A 23,754-nucleotide genomic window follows, 5' to 3' on the forward strand; every position below is an offset into this window, starting at 1 on the left:
TAACTAAACTAAGCCAGATTTCTATTGCCATTTTTTAAACAGTAAGGAAAAACATGGAAAAAAAAACAGTGTATTTTCCAGTCTGAAATGGAATTTGAAGTTGAGAAACTTATTAGCCAAGCAGTGTGATTAAAGAGCCAAGTACCCTTTCTGTATTGTAAAAGTTTAAGCAACTCCACCACTAAGATCTTGACATGCTTATTTCACACATGAATGCCTACTCCCTAAACACACAGGAATTTAGTGAAACTTGCCCACAACTGCTTAACTGTATCATTACTTTAGGAGCTGCTAAATACCTTCTTCTATGATTGTAACTTCTGCACGCCATGTACTTGGGAAGTTAGGCTTCCTTTTACTTCACTTCGCTTTTATTACACATGCAAGGCACTTCAGAGAGAAATCATTATTCCCAGTTTACTGCTACAACATCAGTTTTATTTTTGAACACGTCAAAACATGACTCCCTGCTCGATTGCTCTGACTGGTACTATTATAGCAGCATCCTCAAAACATCACACTATAGAAAAAGGCAAGAATTCACATCCTGAAGCAATGCTGAAGTAACTCAATCCCAGTCATGGTACTTCAGTAAATAGAGTACAAATCCAGCTACCTTTCTGCACTCAGATAATTCTACTTGCTCAGCAAAAGAAAGCTTCCTCACTTTGAGATGGCTGACCTGTAATGTTAGGTCATTGCTAATTTCTACTCTCTACAACTTAAGGCTGTTTTCTTTCTGAGCAAAGACTGTAGCGGTTATGTAGTCATGAACGTGAAGAATGGATAGCCTGACTGAAATGAATGAGAGAATCCCTTCCCTCAGGTGAAGAATCAGCACCATCACCACCACCTAGTGAAGAGAACTTGTGGTATTGTATTGCCCCTGGGAAGAGACAAAACCAGCATTTACATATTTCAGTGACTCAATCTGAGTCAAATTCTCCAGAGTTAATATCCAATTGACCCATAGCAAGGTTTTTTATAACACAGCTTTTTGAAGCGAAGCTTCAGGAGAAGTTAAGATGTTCAGCAGCACTGTTCCTGTTTAAGAACTATGCTGTATTATTTTTTCCATGAATAGCATCAAAACAGTACACTTAGTCCAAACTATACAGAGCTTGCTGTATAGTGGCACCCTTTAGATGCAGCACTTGTGTTTTTATTGTTATCTTTCAGAAAGAAGTTGATGACACAAGCTTCATACCCCCCTTTTTAACCTGTTTTCTTGACACTGACTGGTGTATCAGTAAGTAGAATATAAACTTAAAACTCCACTAAGCACGGGATTGTAAATTCTATTTATCTGTAAACTCCACAGTTTTCCCAGCACCAGCCTACTTGAACCAGCTCTGTTGTCTCCCAGACCTGAACACCACCTGCTTTATAGTAAAGAGAGGTGTTACCACACTTGCAGAGCAAACATCTAGCTTTTATACTGCTCTGAGAAAAACTCATTTGCGAGTTCCTACCAGCAGCTTCTATTAATTCTGACACCAGCATGTAACTAGACTCAGGATACTGATACATAAAGTATTGTGTATGTAGTGGGAGTGAGAAACCCACCTGACTTTTTAAAACTATTACAATCATTAAGATTTGAGGCTTTACTCACTGTGCTACTTGACAGCAATTGGAGCCTTTTTTCCTACTGAGGGGACCAGCAGAAAGGCAAAATATGCCAAGATTTAGTGCACAAGAATTAACTGATACATTTTCCTGCTGTTTAACAGAGAACAAGGCTAACAACAGCCTAGTGTTCTGAGCTGCTGTGTTAAAGTTCAGCAGTTATTTTGCAGTTGTCTATGGTTCCACAGTAAGGAAAAATTAATGTCAGCCTTTTAGATGCAAGAAACGCAAAAGTTACCTCCCTTTACTCACACACAGTAACTTTATTACCTGAAATAGCGCGATCACTACCATTGCAAAGCACATCAGGTTTTTGTTAAAGATCAGCCATATTGACAGTGTGATAGAAACCTGCTTATCCATTTTATATCACCAAAAGAAGAATATTCTTATTGTTATCTTTACCTCTTCCTCCTGCATCTAAGATAATCCCATTTTTTGTCAAGTCAGTCAACTTTCTAAAGTCATATGCTACATTTCACTTTAAACAGCATCCAAGACAATAAGTCGCCAATTTTAGTGATTTAGTGCCTGGGGCATCCAGTAATAGAAAAATCAAAAATTCAAAAGTTGTTTTGAACATACTGCAGCACAGCTATTGGATATACTATACACATCTCTCAATTTAATACGAAATGCTTAGTTCGGTTCTATTTCCACCGGACTAAAGGCAACAATAACTTCAAAAATAGTATTTTAAAAACATGTTTCATCTGTTTGAGGGAGAGAGCAGGTTGAACGTGGAATATAGCCAAAACAATCTGAGGTTCCTGCAGGCAAAATATAATCCATGACTTTGAACTTCACTTTTGAGCCTAGCAAATTCATTCCCCCAATACCTGATTAGCCAAAAAGCTAATTATAATACACAATACAGAAGTTCAGCAATATTTTTCTTTTTGGTTCTTTTAGCACTGTAAGTAGCAGTGGAACAGCTTTTGGGGAAGAGTTGATACTGCATCTTCATGTTCTGCATGTACCACAAATAGCAACCCCTAAAATTGAAGAGACTGAACTGCTGCCAGGACACCCCTGCCTCCGAGTTTAAGCTACATGAATAGGTGCATTACACAAGCTGTGTTCAACTTGCATATACTTTTCACTTCTCCAGTATTTCACATCCTTCAGACAGAATTACCATCTGGGAAACCAGAATCTATTTCAGGAAACAGAGACGAGTCAATCTCAAACAAATACTTTCAGAGTTCGAAATGAAGCTGTAACTTTGCAGGCATCAAAGCGATAGGCATAGCTGTAATTACTTGAACTAAGGGATGCTTAAGCATAAAGTCAGAAGTTTGGCTGTGGGTTCAAAGTTTAGTACAGAATTCAACTGGCTTTACTCCTGGCTACATTATTCCTACGCTATTAGAAAACTTCCATTTCTCTCTTAAATGAAGGTTTAACCAACGCTAAGGTAGCACTGCAGGGCCCCAAACAAGATTATTCTATTACACCATCATGCTTGGAGGGTAGAAGCGTTGATAAGATTATACATAAAGCTGAAGTGTGACTTTCCTGAGAGAGAGAGAGAAGACATACTAAGAGGATAAAAAACAGGGACCAATTGGACAGAAGCAAAAGCAAGGCACTGATAAAGAACAAGGTTCTGTCTATCTGTGGTTCTACATACGTATTTTTTAGCTAGATGTTCCAGTATCAAATTCCTGTCATTTACACATCTACTGAAGATTTTGGAGGCATTACTTATGCAGTTCTTCTGCACTGAAATGTTTTAGCTGTCTAGGTTTAATCTACCTCTTTCACTGCTATGTTGGCTAACTGGCAGTTTCACTTTCGGCCAGATTCTTGAAGAAACATTAAACTCTTCCCTATAAAGGCTCCGCTTTTAAAGTACTACAGCATAATTAGCTTCAGAAACCGAGATTTGTTCATCTCTTGCGCAGGGACTCACAGCCCTTCTTGCAAGATAAGAAGGACATGAGACCCACACAAATCCTTAAAAGATAATTAGCGCAGACTGCCACAGTCACAGCAGCATCGCTGCCTTTGCTAATCCTGGATGCAAGCAGACTGAGAATGCCAGTCGTGCTACTACCAGAAACAACAGTGGTAACACTAGTGGCCATCCGCCAGCTGACTGCTCCCACTCCCTTGGGGAGGATAAGCAGATTATTCCATACATGTTTTCTCTTTTCTGTCTATACTGGCTTTCTTTTTTCTTTTTCTTTTTTTTTTTTTTTTTTTTTTTGACTTTTTTCAATGAACCGACCTGATCCAGCAGCCAAACAGGTGAGTATGAGAACAAGCGTTTACTCACTAATGGATTTTTAAGAAGTGTTCCTTTCAGTCATAGTTTAGCCACCTTGACATACCTCTTCAGAATACAATTCTATGTTAAGTATTACTAGTAAGGCTGGATAATCATGAAGTTGTTTTTTTTTGTTTTGTTTTGTTTTTTTTTTTTGACTTGAGAACACTCTTTTCAGAAGCAAACTGAAAAGTGGAACAGTTGAATATTTAACACATCAAAACACAGTTGAATGCCAGCTGAAGAATTGTTTTATTGGGTCAGTAAGCTTCATTTACTGAGCTCTAAACCCAGGTTAAAAGAAAAGTTACTAGCTCAGTCTGAAACAGACCTGACCTTTAAAACCAGTCTCTAGCATACCGCTTGAGACGTAGAAATGCAGTGATTCAGTCCCTCAGGACAACTAAGAGTTTGGAAACCATGATGAATACCACATGACACCCAGAGGAGCAAGTAATACATATGAAATCATTTTAGAAATTTATTCCAGCAAGGCTAAAATGCAAGGTAAAGTTCCTGGAAAGTCTACGCAACATGGGGACAGATACTCAGCTGAGTCTCCAAGCACTCAGAAACCTGTTTCAAGTGGGAGAACTTACAGCAATAGCCAGAAATTACTGATTCCTTTCCATTAAGTGTTCTGGCACTTCACAATCTATATCAGTCAGGAACTGAACCAAGATGCAGATCTGTAAAATGAAGCTGGCTAGAGCCAAGCACTGTTTTTATATCCATAATATTGGGCTTGTTACTGTGAACTAAGCCACAGCAACTCCTACCTCAGTTCAAAGATGAAACTAGCACTCCCTTGGACAGCCTTCCTCCTTCTCTATAAATCTCCCTACAATCAAGTAGCCTAAGGAAGCAGCTTCTAATCAGCCAGAAGCAAAAGTTCTTTGAAATCAAGCTTTAAGTTCTAAAACACTGAATATTTTCTGAAACACAGTATTTCTTAATCAGCACAGAATAATAGGAAACAAAGCAACTGTCTACTCAAATTTTATCTTTTCAGACACAGCCACAATCCAATTTGTGACAATGTGTAAGAGGAAAAGGAAAAATATATTTCAGATGATCTTAACTTACAAAAGCAGCTACGGAGCAGAAAGTAACTGCATTCACGGGAAGACTCCAAATAAACTTATCTGCCTACGTTTTCCCAAGAAGCATGCTCAAACATTCCCACAGCTCGACATCACGAAGCTGAAAGCAAACCAAAACCAAAACAAAACCTGGAACTGCAGCACTGAGACAACATCTTCCCAGCAGAGCTCAACCCCCAGCATGGGGACATCTATGGAGGTGCGCAGCACCTGACAACCTACCCTGAAAGCTGCTGGCGGGTCTCTGCAGACAGAAAGCCATCTAGTACGACTACTTGTTACAAATTTCAGAAAGGAACAAGTAAATGAAAAGGAACCAAGGGAAGAAACTAAAAAATGGGAAAAAAAAAATAAGAACATGAAGAGCAGATTTTCCAAGACAAACATTTAATTCTGTTCATGCTCTTCAGGCATACTATTACCGCTCAAAAGATAAACAAATCTCATTTCTGTAAAAGCAAGCCTCCTCCGGATCTCTCCCACTCTTCGTAAATCATTTTCCAGAGCATTTCACAACGACGATATTTCAGTCTGAGGCCAGGAAAAGAAAGAGAAGGGCTCGCTTCTTAATGGCCACAGCAGCATTCATCCAAGCAAGAGGACACACCTGCCCCGCGGCTACAGAAGCTGCGTGAGGACCAGAGGAACAGTGAAACACCAGGCAGGCTGAGGCTAGAGGGACACTCAGCCTCTCTCCTCCTGCTTAAAGGCACGGAAAGAGAAGGGTTTAGGAGCGGGTACCCCCGTACCTCACCGCGGAACCAGCCATGCCCGCCCCTCACCTCACGGGAGGCAAGGGGGCTTCACCTGCCCCTCCCCCCTCCCCACACAGCCCCAACGGCCCCGCCCGGGGCTGGGGAAGAAGGGAGGGAAGACGGCCGCCACCGCCGCCGCCGCCGCCGCCGCCGCCGCCTCCTCCTCCTCCTCCTCCTCCTCCTCCTCGTCCTCCCGTCCCCCGCCGCTGGGATTTACCTGGCCGGGAAGCCTGCGCTGCCCGGGCCTGCCCCCACCAGCACCTCGCTTGACAGCGATAACGGTGAAGGGCCGCCGAGCGGAGCCTTCGCCCTCGCCCTGCCCCGGCAGCCGCTCCGCCCCGCTCAGAGCCTGGCTCTGGAGGCCGCCATCTTAGCTCCGGCTACGAGACCGCCCTCTCGGCGCAGCCGCCGTCAGGCCGGGGCCCGTCACGGGACGCGGTCAGCTGATGGACCCCTCGCCCGCTCCTCCTCCTCCTCCTCCCGCGGCCGCCTCGCCCCTGCTCCGTCCTTCCCCGCCCCGCGCTCCCTGCCCAGCCCTGCCCTACCCCTGCCCGGCCGGGAGCAGCGGGGAGGCGCCGCCCAGGCGCTGAGGGGAGGCGGCTTTCCCAAGTGCCCGGCTCCTGGGGCTACAAGAGCCCGGTAGATGGGGCTGTTGTTCCCGCTTTCACAGAATCGCAGAATTGCCTAGGTTGGAAGAGACATCCAAGATCACCTAGTCCAACCTCTGACCTAACGCTAACAAGTCCTCCACTAAACCATATCACTAAGCTCTACATCTAAACGTCTCTTAAAGACCTCCAGGGATGGTGACTCAACCACTTCCCTCGGCAGCACGTTCCAATGCCCAACAACCCTTTCAGTAAAGAAGTTCTTCCTAATATCCAACCTAAACCTCCCCTGGTACAACTTTAGCCCATTCCCCCTCGTCCTGTCACCAGGCACCAGGGAGAAGCAAGCACCTTCAGCTCCAGCCTCCATCGCTGCCCGTGGGGGTAGAAGTGGGGTAGCCAGCGCTCCCCTGCTTTTCCCAGCTTTTCTTTTTCCCTGTAGCAAGACACTCTGCCTCATAACACACTTCTTGCAACTGCACATCCCTACATTTTTCTGGACGTTTGTCCAAGTGTTGAACCCTTTGCCTCTGTGCTCAGCTGCAAATGGTGCTTTTGAAGTCCCCTTAAGGCAGCAGCTGTGAGATGCTGTTGGCTTCCAGTGCAAAGAAATGGGGTGCTCCTCACTGAAGTCATCCTAGAAAGTTTCTAGCCCATCCCTCCCGCTTGGCACATTGCTTCTCATCATTCTGAGAGGGACTTGTCTTCTCCTGGTACCCCAGAGCTCACAGGTAGCCAAGTCACATTAAGCAATTTGTTGTACCTACTAGCTTTGCTTCGCAGCACACAGAGAGAGGAAAGCAGAGGGAGTACCACCATTCCCCTGCACTTCTTACTTTGCTGTTAGAGGCTCCAGCTTGATAAGCAAGGAAGCCAGCCCCCACCCCCCACCCCCCACACACACCCTGGACCTGTTTCTGGAGGCTTTTTTAAGGCCTAATTCTGCTGCCAGCTGGGTAAGGCATCTCCTCCTGTCTCCAATAAGAAGTGCTCTGGGAGTAGGAGTGCTGTTGACTTATCGTTTTTGTGGAAGACGAACCCAATTTCTTCAACTGCTGCAAGCAGTCAGTGCTTCTCTCTCAGCTTTGCTGAGAAGGCCAGCAATTCCTCCCATTGATTCTAAGCATTCATTCCTTTGAAAAGTTGTGAGCTTAACTTTTAGTCTGATTTCATTGCTTGAGCATGGCTTGGATTCCTTCTGGTGAACTCTGGCTCCAAGGCTCTTCCCGTGCCTTGTTTTAAAGCAAGAACTGAGATTTCTGGAACTGAACCTCCAATACGAAAGCAAGAACTTGATGACACCGTCAACGGTGAAATTTAGGTTACAAAATGCTGCAAGTTTTCAGCACTGTGCGGTGCCCAGGTGGAACGAGCGCTCTGCAGAGCCGTCCTCTGGCAGCTGCAGGTTGGTCCACGCTGGCTGTGGTGCGGGGAGTCCTGCTGTGTCAGGATCCTAGCAGTAGAAGTTGCGGTAAGTGCTGAGTCCCAGTATTTATTTGATGTGATTTTAAGTCTTGGGAGCCTGTTCTTCTCCTGTTACAGGAAGAGCATGTTGATCTCATGCCTCTCACAATGAACACTGGCCACCTGTGCTAGAGCAGAGTGTATCTTGTGTGGATGCAGTCAGGGGAAGTCTTGGTGTCTATGTGCAAGCCAGCATCTGATCTGGTAGGAGAAGGCTGCTGTCAGCCTGTGTTATGGGACTGCAGTTTCCTTGTTAGCCACTCCTGGGGCTCTTCTGCTAACAGGAAATGGTGACACAAAGTACAGAGGAGGAGGAGAAACCCCTCTGGTGGGGTAACATATGCCATAGGGGAGCAGGACCTGACTGGATTAGATGAAGGTTGCTGCAGACCTCCTCAGATGGCTCTCGTGATGTGGGAGCCCTCTGTGCCCCACCTCTCATGAGGTAGGGTCAGCATAAGTGGCTACTGGGGGCTGAGAAGAGCTCAGCATCAGGTTGGTGTTTGTTCTGTGGAGCTGTTTTGGGCCCCTGCTGGTAGCAGGGGCTCTGAGCTTCATCCTGGTGCCTTGGTTGAGTAGGGTCAGAAGTGGAACGATGGCCTTGCAAAGAGCTTTAAACAAACACTGTATTTGTGGCTCTGCCTTGTGACCGGGAGGCTTGTGCAGTGGGGGAATCACTTGGGTGGGCTTTTTTGCAGGAGAAATGTACTGTGCACCTGTGCTTTCCCTTCTTTATTTCCCAAATTTCTTTCTGTCCAAAGGCAATTCCTGAAGTGAAGTGCTTGTTACTGATTTCCTCGGAAGGTGTTAGATTGCTCTTGAGGGTGCCGTCATCCTGGGCTGGAGCCCTTGAAGCGTGCAATGATGGTTGTGCCATGGGGGACCAAAGTGATTTCCAGGTGCGAGAGCTAAGCTGTGGGTGTGGGTTGGAGCGGGTGGAGGAGATGGGTGCTCCACGTGAGGCCATGTTTTCCACGCGAGGCCACATTTTCCACGCGAGGCCACTGTAACTTCCTTGTTGGTTCTTATGTTTTACTTCTTTTCCATTCTTATTCCTTTTTTTCCACTTATTTTTAATTTTGGTTTGGCTTTGGGGGGTGGTGGGGAATTTTTTTTTTTTTTCTATTTCTCTTGCGGGCTTTTTGCACTGTGCTTTTTCTTTTTTCTTTTTCTTGCCTTGACTTTTTTTTTTTTTTTTTCTGATGTGTTTTCTAGTTTCATTGTTGGGATATTTGATATTCAGTATTGTCTTTTCTGGAGGGTTTTCCTTAAACTCTTCCTTTGGATTCTGCATTGTTTTTTTTTTTTTTTTTTTTTTTTTGGTGCCTGGAGGTGGCTTTTCTGTAGGGTTTTCTCTCATATTTTTTTCTGTTGGATTTTGCAGTGGAATTTGGTGAGGTTTTTGGTGGCTTTTTTTTGGTAGATTATTCTCTAAGGTTTTCCCTAGTTTTTTTGCTTTGGTCTCCTTTGGTGTTCAGTTGGCTTTTCTGTAGGGTTTTCTCCAAAATTTTCTTTGCAATTTGCATTGGATTTATTTCGGGGGGGAGGGTTCACTGTAGATTTTTCTTTGTTTTTCTGTTTTGTTTGGCATTGCACTTTTGGGGACTTGGTGGTGGGTTTTTGGTAGGGTTAACCCTGCGATGTTCCCATTGAAGTTGCATTGGAGTGTTGTGGGGCTTGGTGGTGGCTTTTCTGGAAGGTTTTCTGACAGTTTTTCTGTTCGATTTTGCAATGGAATTATGAGGCTTGGTGGTGGCTTTTCTGTACACTTTCTCAAAGATTTTCCCTTTGAATTTCCAATGAATCTGGGGGGGTAAATGGTGGGTTTTCTGCAGGGTTTCCTGTCAGTTTTTCTCTTGGGTTTAGCATTGGATTTTTTTTGTGTGTGTTTGGTGGTGGCCTTTCAGTACGGTTTTCTCCCAGTTTCTCTGTTGGATTTCGCAGTGGAACTTGGGAGGGAACTTGCGAGACTAGAGGGAGATTTTATGTAGGGTTTTCTCTAAGCCTTTCCCTTGGAATTTGCATTGGATTTTGGGGGTGTGGGGGTTGTTGGTTGCTTTTTTGCAGAGTTTTCACCAAAATTTTCCCTTGGATTTTGCAGTGAATTTTGGGGGGTTGTTGGTGTCTTTTCTGCAGGCTTTCTGAAAGATCTTCACTTTGACTTTCCATTGGATTTGGGGGGAGGGTTAGTGGTGGGTTTTCTGCAGGGTTTTTTGTCAGTTGTTCTCTTTAATTTATCATTGGATTTTTTTGTGTGTTTGATAGTGGCTTTTCTGCATGGTTTCCCCAAAGTTTTTCCCTTTGAATTTCCAATGGGTTTTGGGGGGTTTAATGTTGGGATTTCTACAGGGTTTTCTGTCCATTTTTCTGGGGGGTTTAGCATTGGATATTTTGTGTTTGGTGGTGGCTTTTCTGTATGATTTTCTCCCCGTTTCTCTGCTGGATTTTGCAGTGGAATTTGGGGGACTGGGGGTGGCTTTTTTGTAGGGTTTTCTCCAAGTTTTTCCTTTGGAATTTGCATTAGATTTTTTTTTTTTTTTTTTTTGCAAAGGTTGGTGGTGGCTTTTCTGTGGTGTTTTTTTCTGTTCCTTTTTTGCACTGGAATTTTGGGTTCTGTGGTGTTGGCTTTTCTGTAGGCTTTTTCTCAAGTTCTTCCCTTTGAATTTTCGTTGGATTTTGGGGGGTGGTTTGTCGTGCCTTTTCTGTAGGGTTTTCTCTCAGATTTTTCTTTGGAATTTGCATTGCATTTTTTGGATAACATGGTAGTGGTTTTTTTTGTTTGTTTTTGTTTTTTTTTTTGTGTATTCTCTATTTTGGGGGGGGGGATTTAGCCATGGATTTTTTGTTTGGTTGTGGCTTTTCTCAAGGTTTTCTCTGTTTTGCTGTTGGATTTTGCTTTTTGGGGGTTTGGTGGTGGCTTTTCTGTACAGTTTTCTGTCAGCTTTTCTGTTCTATTTCGCAGCGGGATTTGGGGGACTTGGATTTTCACTTGGATTTTGCATTGGATATTTGGGGTTTGGTGGTGGTTTTTCAGTGGTGAATTCCTTAAATTCTTCCATTGGATTTTGCATTGTATCTTTTTTTTGGTGTTTGGCGATGGCTTTTCTGTAGGGTTTTCCCTCAATTATTCCTGTGGATTTTTTTTATTTTTTTTTTGAAGTGGGGGGGTGGGGGGTGGCTTTCCTGAATTCTCCCCTTGGATTTTGCATTGGATTGTTTTGATGTTTAGTGGTAGTTATCTGTAGGGTTTTCTCTAATATTTTTCTGTTGGATTTTGCAGTGGATTGGGGGTGTTTGGTGGTCGCTTTCTGTTGGATTTTGCTTTGGATTCTTGTGATTTGGTGGTGGCTTTTCTGCACAGATTTCTGTCCATTTTTCTGATGGACTTTGAGTGGAATTTGGGGTTTGCTGGTTGCGGTGGAGTTCGGATGTTTGTTCATATATATTCTGTAGAGCTTTTGTAAAGTCTTTTTGTTGGATTTGGCATTGGATTATGGGGGGATTTGTGTTGGCTTTTCTACTGAGTTTTATTCTCTGCTTTTCTGTTGGATTTTGCAGTGGAATTTGATGAATTTGTGGTGGCTTCTCTGTAGGGTTTTCTGTAACTTATTCCCTTGCATTGTGTGTTTGAATTTTGGGTGTTTGGTCGTTTTTCACTACGGTTTTCTCTAAGCTTTTCTGTTGGATTTTGCATTGCATTTTAGGGGTTTGGTGGTGGGTTCTCTGTAGGATGTTCCCTAAATTATTCTTTTGGATATTTACATTGGATTTGTGTGTGTGTATTTTTTGTGGAGGCTTTTCTGTAGGGTCTTCCCTACATTCATGTGGATGTTGCATTGGATTGGGAGGAGGAGGGGGGGGCATAGGGGGCGTTGGTAGTGGCTTTTCTGTAGAAATTTCTATAAGATTTTCCCGTGGATTTTGCACTGGAGTTTGGGTTTCGAATTTCTTCCCTTGGATTATGCATTTGAAGTTTTGGTGTTTGGTGGTTTTTCAGTAGGGTTTTCGGTAAGCTCTTCTGTTGAGCTTTGTAGAACATTTGGGGAGTTTGGTGGCTTTTTTGTACATTATTCTCCAAGTCTTTCCCTTGGATTTTTCCATGGGATGTTTGGAGTTTGGCTGCATTTTTTTCTGTAGGGTTTTCTCCAAGATTTTCCCTGGGATTTGCTTGTAGGGAATTCCTTAAATTCTTCCCTTGGATTCCATATTAGCTTTATTTATTTATTTATTTATGATTGGTGGTGGTTTTTCTGTAGAGTTTCCTTTTAAGTCTGTCTTTTGGATTTGGCATTGGATTATTGGGCATTTTTTTGGCTTTTCTCTTGATTTTTTTTCTAAGCTTTTCTTTTGGATTTTGCAGTGGAATTTGGCAGAGTTGTGGTGGCTTTTCTGTAGGGGATTTTTCTGTTTTTTTTTTTTCTGTTAGACTCTGCAGTGGATTTTGATGGGGTTGGTTGTGGCTTTTTTATATGGTCTTGTCTTAGTGTTTCTGTTTGTTTGCAGTGGATTTTTGAGGTTTGGTGGTAGCCTTTCTGTGTGGTTTTCTGTCTTTTTAAATGTTGGATTTTCCATTGAGTTTTGGGGGTTGATTTTCTGTAGGATTTCCCTAAATTCTTCCCTTGTGTTTTGTATTTTTTTTCCCCCTTTGGTGGTGTCTTTTCAGTAGGGTTTTCTCCAAAATTTTTGTTGTGATTTTTTTCTTTGTACTTTGGAATTTGGTAGTGTCTATTGTGTAGAGTTTTCCTTAAGTTTTTTCTGGTTTAATTTGGCATTATTTTATTTGGCTTTTGGTGGAGGCTTTTCTGTAAGTATTGGATTTTGAGGGTATTTGTTGTGTCTTTTCTCTTGAGCTTATTTTCCAAGCTTTGCTGTTGGATTTTGCAGTGGAATTTAGTGCACTTCAGTGCATTTGAAATTTGGGTGTTTGCTGGCTTTTCTGTAGGGCTTTCTGTAAGTTCTTCTGTTGGACTTTGCAGTGCATTTGAGGGGTCTGGTGGTGGCTTTTTTTGTACATTATTCTCTAAGCCTTTCCCTTGGATTTTTCCATGGGTTTATTGGGATTTGGTTATGTCTTTTCTGTAGGGTTTTCTCTAAGATTTTCCCATGGGTTTGTCTTTGGACAATGTGGGTTTTGGTGATAGCTTTCCTCTAGGGTTTTCCCTAAATTTTTCACTTGGATTTGTATGTGATTTTTTTTTTTTCCTGTGTGGTGGAGGCTTTTATCTAGGCTTTTTTCCAGTGTTTTACCTTGGATTTGGCATTGGACTGTGGGTTTTGGTGATGTTTTTTTGTAATTCTTCTCTTGAAATTTGCATTGGATTTTTTTTTTTCTGTGTGTGTTTGCTGGTGGCTTTCCTGTAGGGTTTTCCCTAAGCTACTCCTATTTTTAAGTCTCTGCCTCATGACTCTCATTCTTCACTGGTACTGCAAGGCCAGGCTGTGCCCACCATCAAGGGGTTCATCACTGCTGGTGTGCCTGTGCTGGCTCAGGTCTGGCTCCCATTAACCCGAGGAGGTTAACAACTGGGGACGGGTTCAGCTGTGATGACAAGGGGGTGAATTGGCCCCAAGCTGGGCAGGATGTGGTCCTGGCAGGGGTACACAGGACTCAGCGGCAGCAGGAAACCGGACGGGAAGGAAAATAGGCGCTGCCCATGCCTGGGCAGGAGCAAGGGGGACCGGGCTGTGGCTGTGAGGTCTTGATGCATTTTCTGGTTTGAGCTGCAACAGCAAGACACGAGCTTTTTCCAAGGCCCAAAGCTATCCCGGCTACATGCAACCTCCCTCCATTTTCAGGGGGCCATTTGAGTTTCTGCCTGAACTTTGGATTGGAATAGTGCTGTGGGTGATGTACGTCTGGTTCATCCCCTCGTGAAGTGATTGTTTTGGCCATTTGGCGGGTAATGGATTGAGCTAAACTGAGCCTTTTTTCTCCATAAAAGCTTTTCATACCTTTTTTTTCCTCATGCTTGGCTTTCCTGTTTGTATTTTTTTTTATAGTTTTAGTGCTGGATTCTGTGCTGGATATTGTAGTGTTAGTGTTTATTTTATTTTATTTTTTTTCTGTAGGTCTGTCTGTAAAACCTTTCTCGATTTTTCTAATTTCATTGTTCATTTTTATGCAATTTTTTTTAGCATCACTGTTTTTTCTGTAGATTTTTTGGAGTTTTGGTCATGCTTTCTTCCCCCATAGTTTCTATTTTTCCTGTCAGTTTTTTTATTTGATGGCTTGGTATGTTTTTTCTTTTTTTTTCCTCCCTCTTTGTTTTTATAGTTTTGTTTGTTTTTCTGTATTTTGTTTGTCTTGTAGGCTTTTTTTTTCCTGTAGGTTCTTGAGTTTGTGTTGGAGTTATGGTAGGGTGAAAGAAGAAGCCTTCCTGCATATCTCCAAAGAAAACACTGAATACTTCAGTTCAGTCTCTCCAGTGGTACACTCATACTTTTCTTGGTCATCTAGAATAACTTCATTGACTTGGGCTGGTGTATTTTACAGGCTTTTTGAAGTGCTCTTTGAAATTTTTAAGGATCTGAGTGAAGAAAATTCTTTTTATGCAACCTGGAGATTTTAATGAAAATGTAACCATTTTATCACTGTATTTTTAGGTGGAGATGAATAGCAGAGGAACCAATGTAATTTATTTGTAGTTTTCCTGGAAAGTATGGTGCTTGTGGCACTGCGCTTAGGTTTGGAGACATAGTTCTTGCTTCCCAGAAATTCGGCTTTGAGTCAGGCAGTGAAGAAAGTGGACTGGATCTTTATGACCCACACCTGAGGTGTGCTCACAAATGTTACTTAGCTTAATCCAGGTAATTTTATATGAATGTTGAGATTCATTCTGAAAACATATATAGATAGAAAAAAATGATTACAAGGTTTTGGTTTTGACTCAAGCAGAACAGAAATAATCTCTAAATCTTGAAAGGTGTTTCAATGGGAACTGGCTGCTACTTATGCTCCCGTTCTCACGCAGTATATAGCAATGAACTGCAAGCCTTTAACAGCATTATTTGCCAAGTGTGTAAAATTAGCATACAGGTCTGAAGTGTATTTGGCAGTGGTCTTATTGACATGGGATTAAATCCATGGGTTGGCATCTGAGAGGTTAATTTTGCTGTGCATGTGCATCAGTTTTGTTTTCTGGGAAAGGTTAGTTGGTCTCTGGAGTCTGTCCTAGAAACGTAGTGCATGTCTGTGAATCTTAAATAACCAGAGATTGAAAATTTTTGGCTCATGTGGAGCGATTGGACAATGTACTGCCTCTGTCAATTTGTTTCTATCTTTGGAAAGCTGTGAAAAATTAGACTTGTACATTACATCAGCATTATCATCTTCATGCTGTGTTGCTTAGTTTTATTTCCAATAGAAATGTAGGGATGTTTTGTGAACCACGGGAGTTGGAGATTAAGGATCTGATCTTCAGACAGCAGGGGTCTGACTGCATTTTAATGCTCGTTTTACTTGAGGTAGACACAACTGTTTTCACAAGTTTGGCAATTTCCAGTTAGAGGAACTCCAAATAAATAAGTTTGCAGGTTATATAGGAACTAAGCTTCTTGGTGTGCTTTAATCACAGGTTTAATTCTTGTTCTCTGGGTAACTGGCTAAATGTCACAATCCATTGTTTTTCAATATCACAAAATCCTGATGTGGTGTGTTCCATGCAAAGAATTAGTTGATATTGGATAATGGGAATTCTCTTCTCCTTTATTTTTGTATGCTTTGAGATGATTAACCTTATTTCTTAGTCTGCAAATTCTTTTGTCTCAAGGTCAGCTTTCATTGAGTGTTAAAGCTTGATCAAAGCCTGTGTTTGAGCTTGTTTGTGGCTGGTAAATTCTGTGCCCACGCCTGATTATGCTCTGCTTAGCCTTGCAGAACTTCTCTGAAGGGCTGAACAGGTGAGATGACATTAAGTCAGAGAGTATGAACAGAAGTGGGGATTAGCCTAGGAGCCGTACCCACATATGCAATGCAAGCAGGTCCTCAGAAATGAACAAGAATGGGGTTTTCCTGGCAGTAGCCATAATAGCGATGCTTCCTCCCAGGAACGAGAAACTCCAGTTGCTCTCAGTATTTCTTCTGCTTTCCATCACTGATGAAGGGGAGAGAGCAAATAAGTTTGGGAAGTTACTGCCCTCTTTTTCCCAGAGGAGAGTGTTGGGGCTTGTCAAGAAGGAGGGTTTGAGCAACTTCCTTCCCCTGTTTCTGAAAGGAAAGCTTTGGCATCTGCTTAGTGGTGGCACCTTGTAACTCCAGGGCTTGGTTCATTGAGGGGCTTGTTTTGAAAAAAAATGGAGGGCAGGAGGATGATGATGACTTCATAGCCATGCTCTGAGTCGAGTGCGATGATGGTGTAGTCAGTCAGCCCCTCTTCTCCTTCAGCTGTGATGGGTAAACCCAAGAGCAGCACCTCAGAGTGCAGGCCAAGACTCAGGCTTTAGACTCAGGACAAACACCAGCAATGGTGGGCACGGAAATGGGGTGTTGTAGGCAACCATTGTTTTTCTCTTGGGATACTCTGTTTGCTTCTGATGGAGGACAGGCTACCAAGTTAATCAGCAGTTGTGTGTGAAATGCTGGCAGCCGTGTGTGGGTCTGCTCCCTGGAGCTGCGCCACTTATGTGGAGTTACTGTGTTCCAGGTGCTGCTGAAACAAATTTCACTGTATTATGAAGCAGCCACACTCTAAGAAGGTTGATAGAGACATCCCCCTTACAGAATTTTGCCTCAGTTTTGTCCTTCTACTTAAGAATAGCCACTGTTTAGCCCAACTGTACCTGGAATATCATTTTCCAACTTCTCTGCCAATGTAAAGGCTACTTCTGTTTGAATATGATATGGAATGGCTTTTTTGGCAAACTGAAGTATCTGGGGGTGGATGAATCATCTAATTTACCTAGGAAACACGTTGTATTGTAGGATACATTTCCTTTCTCAAAATACGGCCATTCAGAAATCTAAAGAGAAGGGAGTAATTCTGCTTTCCTCTCTCTCCAGTGGTTATCCCAGTGGTTGTAGATGGCTTCTCATGAACCGGAGTCTCCCTTCTCCAGTTTTATAACTTGATCCTGAATTATGGTGAAGAAATATTCTCCCATTCTTACAGAGGCTATTCTAGTTCATATTAAACAAATAAATGTCCTTTGGGCAAAAGCAAGAATGACTCATGTCCTCGTAGCTGAGCCTGTGGTAAGGACCTATTGAGTTTTTTTGTTTGTTTTGTTTCTGTGAATGTGCAATATTTACCTCAACACAATTTGTACACAAGAATATGAAAATGTCTTGTAACATGGAAGGGATAAGGAATAATACAAAGTAAAATATATATAAAAAGTGTGAAGAAATTGGAGTTGGTGAAACACGCAAAGCATGGAAACAATATTTGAAAGTACTTTTTTTGGATAAGGAAAATAATTGCCTTTTATTGGAGAGCTTTGCAAATAAACTGAAGATGAGAGCATGATTTTTGGTAATGCCTTGTTTTTCACACCTCCCATCGTTAATTCAGACTACTGAGCTCAAATTACTATGTTTCTTTTTAGCAGGTAATTGATAGGCTCTTGCCTTGATAGGAGACTATAAAGTTTTGAACACTGGATTGTGTTTATATTTGCAATTAATTAGCATACAAATGCACTTGCATACTGTATTAGAAGACTCACAGTATGGTCTGCAAAATCAGTCTTAAACTTAGAAGATCTCCAGAACTAAACTATGCATTAGAAATGCTCTTTGCAAATATGTTACTGTTTTTTTTCCCTGTCCTTCAGGACACAGGATAGACAGTACTTATTTAGGAGAGATTCATTTCACTTCAATATAGTTGCCTAACAATTAGGTATGTAGCTGAAACCAGAAGTCTAATTACCTCTAAAGTCTAAAGAGAAATAGAAGAAACTATGGATGGTTATTCTTCCTGCTCATCTCAGAAGACAGTCTTGGGATGCAGTGAATCCCCTCTGGAAATGCATGCATCTCTTCAGTGAGAACAGAGTCTACATGACTACATTAAAGTGGGTCTTTTACAAAACTATATTTAGGTGAGGTATATCCTGCCCTTGAGCAACTGTTCAGTGTTGTATTAATGCCTGGGTGTTCAGTATTCAGTGCTAGTCTTTATTGCCGTGTTGGGTAACATCCTTTTCAAACCCACCTCTGAAGACAGAATTATTCATTTTCTCTGACCTTTTCTACAGCAATTGTCAGTATGTTAGCTGGATGCTTCACAAAAATGACTTATAGCCACCTTGGGAGATAAGGAGATACTATTACCTCTATTTTATAGGCAACCTTTACTTTGGCATTTCCCTGGATTTTAAATATCTGACTTTGCAACTTCAATAAGGTAACTTTAATTTAGATTCCTTATGCAATTTAAAAATAAATAAATAAATAAATAAAAAGCCAGCATGCGGTATTTCATTGACATAAAAATCTTGTGATAGGCTATCTGTCAGAGTCATCTCTTTAGTTTGAAACTCCATTCCAGAGGATCCCCACCTGGCAGGGAAAACTTCTTAGAAACTGCTGCTTATTGAAAGGAGCTGTTTCAGAGCTATTATCAGTTTGGAAGAAGTATCCTGACTCCTAGTGTTCACACAGCCAGCTTTGATTGCAGCTGCCCCTGAAGTTCTAAGTAGGAATACTTCTGATTTTTGTTCAGTTTTATCCAGGTTTTCTGTCATTAAGCAGCAGACTTCAGGATAAAAGGTAGTTTTCTAGTAAGGAAAAGACTTCAGTACTGATAGCAAAGTTAGGAGCATACATCTGATGCTGAACTTCTTTCCTAGGTCTCACGGAGAAGTCTTGAAGAACAGAAGTGAAGGGAATCGTTCATCAGCCACCCCCAACTTCCTTGCTAATTTAGGGGGATTTACTGTCCTGAAACTTCAGTTGGCCCACGAAGGTGCAAATTAAGCATCTATTAAGCTATACAGGAATGACTTGACATGTAAATGGACTTCAGAAAGCATTGCAGCCATAACTGGACCTTTTTCCTTTTCTGTAAGATTTTGCAAATACCTTGTTATTAAAGTTACCCACTTTTCAAAGACTTAATGTTATGGCTTGCTTCTAGAGTGCTCTCAGACGCATTACTGAAACAGATGCTGGAATGGGAGCACAGCACTTAGCGATTCCTTCAGCATGAAGGTTGCCATCAGATTTAGGGGGGGGTCATTCTGATTATGTTAACAAAGTTAAAACCTTTAAAAACACTCTAAAGATCTATTATTCTAATGGATAACAAGTAGTTAGGGGATCCAACTGTATTCCTTCCCCAATGGACAGTCTTGTTCTAAACTCCCTATGAGCTTCTCATACAGATCTATGACGTATTCTAGCCCCCATTTAAAACAGTGAAAAAGTTTTTGTTTTGGTGTTGTTGTTGTTTTGTTTTTTTTTATGTTTTTTTTTTTAAAATATACTGAAAAACACTAGGATCTTCCTCCAAACAGTTTTAAGTCTAGTCCAAAATTTCTCAAACACTCTTTGTGGAAGATATTTAGTGTGGAGAACTTTATCCTTGTCAATGGAAGCCATAAGAAACTGAACAGAGGGTCTTCTAATAGGAAATTCTGGGCAAATGTTATGTCAGACAGTGACTGCACTGGCACTAATTGTTCACTAAGAATTCTTTGTTACATAAAAAGTGAGTTTTCCAGTGTCCATATGGCATATATTACCATTTTTTTCAGAATTCTCTCAATGTAAAACAATCAAAGAAACCCACAGAAATCATGACCATGTTAAAGAAGAGGTTTACTCTGACTATATTTTTGTTTCCAAAATGAAGTTGTCATTGTACTGGGTTGCACTGAAAAGCTCTCATGAGAGCTCTTGCTGTGGTCAGGATTTTACCTTTGGGACAGATTATAGAGTACATACTTGAAAATGGTTTTCAAAATACCACTCCTTGTCATTCTAAGCAAAAGAGAAAGTAATGTGGGAGACCTTCCTGGTAGGGGAAAAGTTTGCTATCTGTTTTATATTTGATGCATACAGCTGTTAACTTGATTTGGGTTATACATTTTGCAGTCCCAAAATGAAGAAAATATTTTCTTCAAAGATATGAATTTGGGACACCTCAGAGTGTTTGAGAGGAGAGATTATACCTACGGATTTTTCTCCTTGTTAGAGGTAAATTGCTGGTTCTCTTTGTCGTGGAAAAAACCTTGAAAAAATAAATGTGAAAGACCTCAAGTGTCTTTGAAGTAAATGTAAAATTCTCAAAATCTAACAATGTTTTATCTTCTCCTTTATGCTCTATTAGTAAGATATTTACTTTCACAATCCAGTATCTTTAATTCAGTATCTTTAATACTCAGAATAGGCATTGTTTTTCATCTACGTCTATCACTGAGATACTTGCCTTTTGGACAAATGCAAGTTATTTAATTGCCAGTCTGAAATGTGCACAGATGTAATGTGGTGTGATGCTTGAGGGCTATCAGAAAATGCTGGCCGTCCTTAAAGTGGGTGGAGATGCACCACGTACAGAAAAAAGGTTATTGCTGCTGAGATGGATATGCTGGTGAGTAGAATATCAATGAAAATACTTCTACTGTGCTCTGATGAACTCTGACTTCTAGAAAGTATAAACAGAATTTTATATGTGGAATTCCTGTATTTTTAAGAACTTTGCATGAAAGCATCCCAACTGTCATTAGGCAGTAAAAGTAGCCTGTCTCCCTGAAGAATCCTTGTATGCCTGAGGCTGTGCCATGGCATGGTATCCTTCCTTCTTGAACCTCCTTGTAGGTGTGCTCTTTTCCATGTATATCAGCCTCCCTTCTCTCCACGTTGCTTCTTCATAAATTGCTCTTATCAGTGTTATACCAATCTCCCCTTTTTTATAATGACTTTGAAACATTGGTCACCAATCAACTTATATCTCAGGTGCCTGAATGTTTTAGACGTCAGAGCATAATATGCTCATGTGACTGAGCTTGAGTGGCTTGAAGGTACCACCCCTCAATTGCTGTCTGATATTCTCACCTCAGCTCAGGTGCTGTAGCTGACAGCTTGGGCTTCAACTGACCAATCTGTTGTACGTACTCTACAATCATCATAATGATTGTATTTCACTTATCTTTAATATCATAATTCCTGGCATGTTATTGAATATCAAATAATTGTGGTTTTAACCAAGAGTCCATTAAACACTGCAATTTAATCTTGTTGATGAAGTCTTGTATTCTCAAATTAATTTCTGAATGAAGAAATATCTTGAAAAAGCTTTGAAAAACTGTACTGTACCGGTCACTTATTTTTGCTTTTCAGCACTCCTTGGAGTAATACTATTCAGAACTTTTGACCGCATTTCTATCTTTATGCAAATATGCCATAATTAGTTGAATGAAAGGCATCTCTTTGACTTCTGTTTTTCAAAATTCCTTCCAAACAATAGAGTATTGTATTCTAACAGTTTTTCGGCATTTTAATGCTTTCAATGCTTCATTTGCTACATAACTTAATTCTGTAAAATGCTATCAGCTTTAGCCTACTGAAATGCAGTCACCTTTCCTTCATATGGATTAATTCCGACAACATACTGTATTTAGATTGCTCTAGCAATACTAACTGTCCCTTTAGGAGATTATAATTTATGCAATGCTGCAGAACTTTGGTATTCTGTCTATGAAGGTGATAGAGAAGTATTTACTTTAGTGTGGCCTTTTTTGTATAACTAGCTGCTGGATGATGGCTATCACTGCTCTTCTACTCATTGCTCACACACATTCAGCAACTGTACCACCTGTTTTTTTTAATGTGTGAATTTCATTAGTTTTTATTTAAATGGTATTTTTGACTTCAGTGATTTTTTTTTTCAGCCAGGTTTGTTAGCTTGCTATTAAACCTTGTGCCAAGAAATTACAAGTCTTCCTGACCAGACCTACCTATGGTCACTTACTCTGAGTGTTGGCAGAGGAAGTGAGTGCCCGCTGCCTACCGGTGTACCCTTAGAAGCTAGGGCTAAGAACTGCTTTCTCAGTCAGGAATGTTCACTGGATTTTTATCAGGCCACGCAGGAGTAGGTCTGTCAGGTACAGCTTTTGCTCTCCCTTTCCTCCCTTCCTTCTTCCATCCCTGCTTTGTCTTGGGGACATGTGGCAACTCTTGAATTACATGATACCACAGAAGACTGCTGGATTTACAAAGCTGAATGGGGATTGCTGCCATTACATAAAAGCATTGCAAAGCAAATTTCTTATATCAGCTTGTTAGATGCTTATTACCAGAGACCAAAGAATGACATTTGTATAATGAAATTGGTGTAACAAAACTAGTAATCAACATTTTGATAGCTAGATTTTAATCAAGAAACATGGATTATATTCCAGCATATTTAGTCAGCTCAAAGTAGCATTCCAGCAGTAAACTGTGTGTTTACCTGTCTGTTTTCCTTTTATATTCTACTTCTATTTTTGGACGTGCTTTGTTATAAAGAAATGTTAACTTTGTTTATAATGCAAGGGAATGATTAAAGGAAAGGAAGATACAAATTTAAAGTAAAATATAAGAGAAAGTGGAGCTGAAAGAAATTATTCAGAGAAAAAGAAAACAAAGGTATGTTTAGTAGTTCAGATAAGTTATGGAAACTAAATTTTACAACATAGTAAAATATCTTTCAGGAATTAAAGTAGATCAAGATTTTGTAAACATTAAGTTTTAAAGCATTCATAAAATGATAATCATGTACTGACAATAGCACTCTAGTTTTCAGGGTCATTTCTGGTGAGATGTGATACTACTGGATACCTCTAGGGTGCATAGCTTTGTTTTTTCCATTTACTTAAAGTTTTGTGAAAAGCCTGGAATACCAAAAAAAATTGTTTTTGAATTGCTATCTTCCAATTTTAAAGCTTGCAATATTATTTAAAAGTAATAATAATAACAATAATAATAATAATAATATTAATAATAACAACAACAGTAAGTCAGCAAAATTCTCACTCCATTGAAGTCCATAACAGTTTTACTGTTAGCTGTGACACAGGCACTGTTTCACCCTTAGTTTTTTCCAGTCATTTACGAAGTCAGGAGCTGTATTAGGGCCACCCTCATTATTAAAATAAGAATAGCAAAGCATAGTTTTGATATCTTCCTGAAAGATAAAATGTTCAGTTACTTAAGTCTAGTTTGGAGAAGTGAACCCATTACTTCTAGATCTTTCATTTGAAGAAGTACTGCAAATGTCAACCTGACCTTGTCAGTTTAAATACTGCAGTTTGCCGAAGAGTTCAGGCCACCTCCAATCTCAGAAGTCCGTCCTTACCATGCAATTACTTTAGTCCAGAAAGAATGAAGAGTTCTAGTCCACTGCTAAACTATTTCTGTGGTCAGCACCTAATCTGAAAGACAGTGGTTTAGAATGGCTGAATTCTTCAAGCACTACAGTGCTTTGATAGAACAAAGAGCAGCAGCAGTAAATGCAATGATTTTTAAAACAACCTATAGTAACTGGACTCCCATTGTTTTCAAAATAGATTTACTGAGGTTTATAGCAATAACGTGGAATAAATTTCTGTCTAGGTTGCAAACAGTGAGCAAAGGACAAAACTCCTTTTGCCAGCACTGTCTGTAATGTTGGGGCAGAATTTTGTGTCAGCTTATGGCGAAAGGAGAGATCCCTCCACTCTTCCTTGTCTTACAAGGAAAATTTTTCCAGTAAGATTGGGAAGGTTCAGTTCACCTTCTTATTCACAATTTATTTACAGTGCAGGATTGTCTACTCTGAGACCACTACTCTGTTTTTCTGCCACAAAATGATGGGAATCTGTCCATTCATCTTAGATTATATCCAAGTGGTAAGTTGCAACTTAGTATTAATTTTAGTAGGATAATTCATAGGGGATATGCCTGATAATTGTATTTTTAGATGAGCAGCTAACAATAATAATAATAATAATATGTTATAATT

At 40.8% G+C, this 23,754-nt stretch overlaps 1 protein-coding gene and 1 long non-coding RNA gene across 8 annotated transcripts in view; one reads left to right on the forward strand and one right to left on the reverse strand.

Annotated features, from left to right (window-relative positions):
- The window catches only part of DNAJC13 (DnaJ heat shock protein family (Hsp40) member C13), a 54,584-nt gene extending 48,364 nt beyond the window's left edge, over positions 1 to 6,220 (reverse strand). For 2 of the 3 annotated variants that reach the window (XM_083825030.1, XM_083825028.1), the window contains exon 1: positions 5,977 to 6,220. The gene's annotated coding sequence lies outside the window, so the exon portion shown is untranslated. Of the gene's footprint in view, positions 1 to 4,987; positions 5,011 to 5,976 lie in introns of those variants that run through there. The other variant, XM_083825029.1, reaches the window with a different exon arrangement.
- Positions 6,221 to 7,413: 1,193 nt separating this feature from the next.
- Positions 7,414 to 20,690, forward strand: LOC310895186. Of its 5 annotated transcripts, none has more exons than XR_014580512.1 (4): positions 7,414 to 7,838; positions 8,593 to 8,730; positions 16,830 to 17,021; positions 18,623 to 20,690. It is a non-coding gene; the product is annotated as an uncharacterized lncRNA (long non-coding RNA). The 5 variants fall into 5 exon arrangements; XR_014580513.1 differs by lacking the exon at positions 7,414 to 7,838 and adding an exon at positions 8,150 to 8,326; XR_014580514.1 differs by lacking the exon at positions 7,414 to 7,838 and adding an exon at positions 8,151 to 8,276.
- Positions 20,691 to 23,754: the final 3,064 nt, after the last annotated feature.

The sequence above is a fragment of the Anser anser genome (assembly GCF_964211835.1).
Source record: "Anser anser genome assembly, chromosome: 2".
NCBI lineage: Eukaryota > Metazoa > Chordata > Aves > Anseriformes > Anatidae > Anser > Anser anser.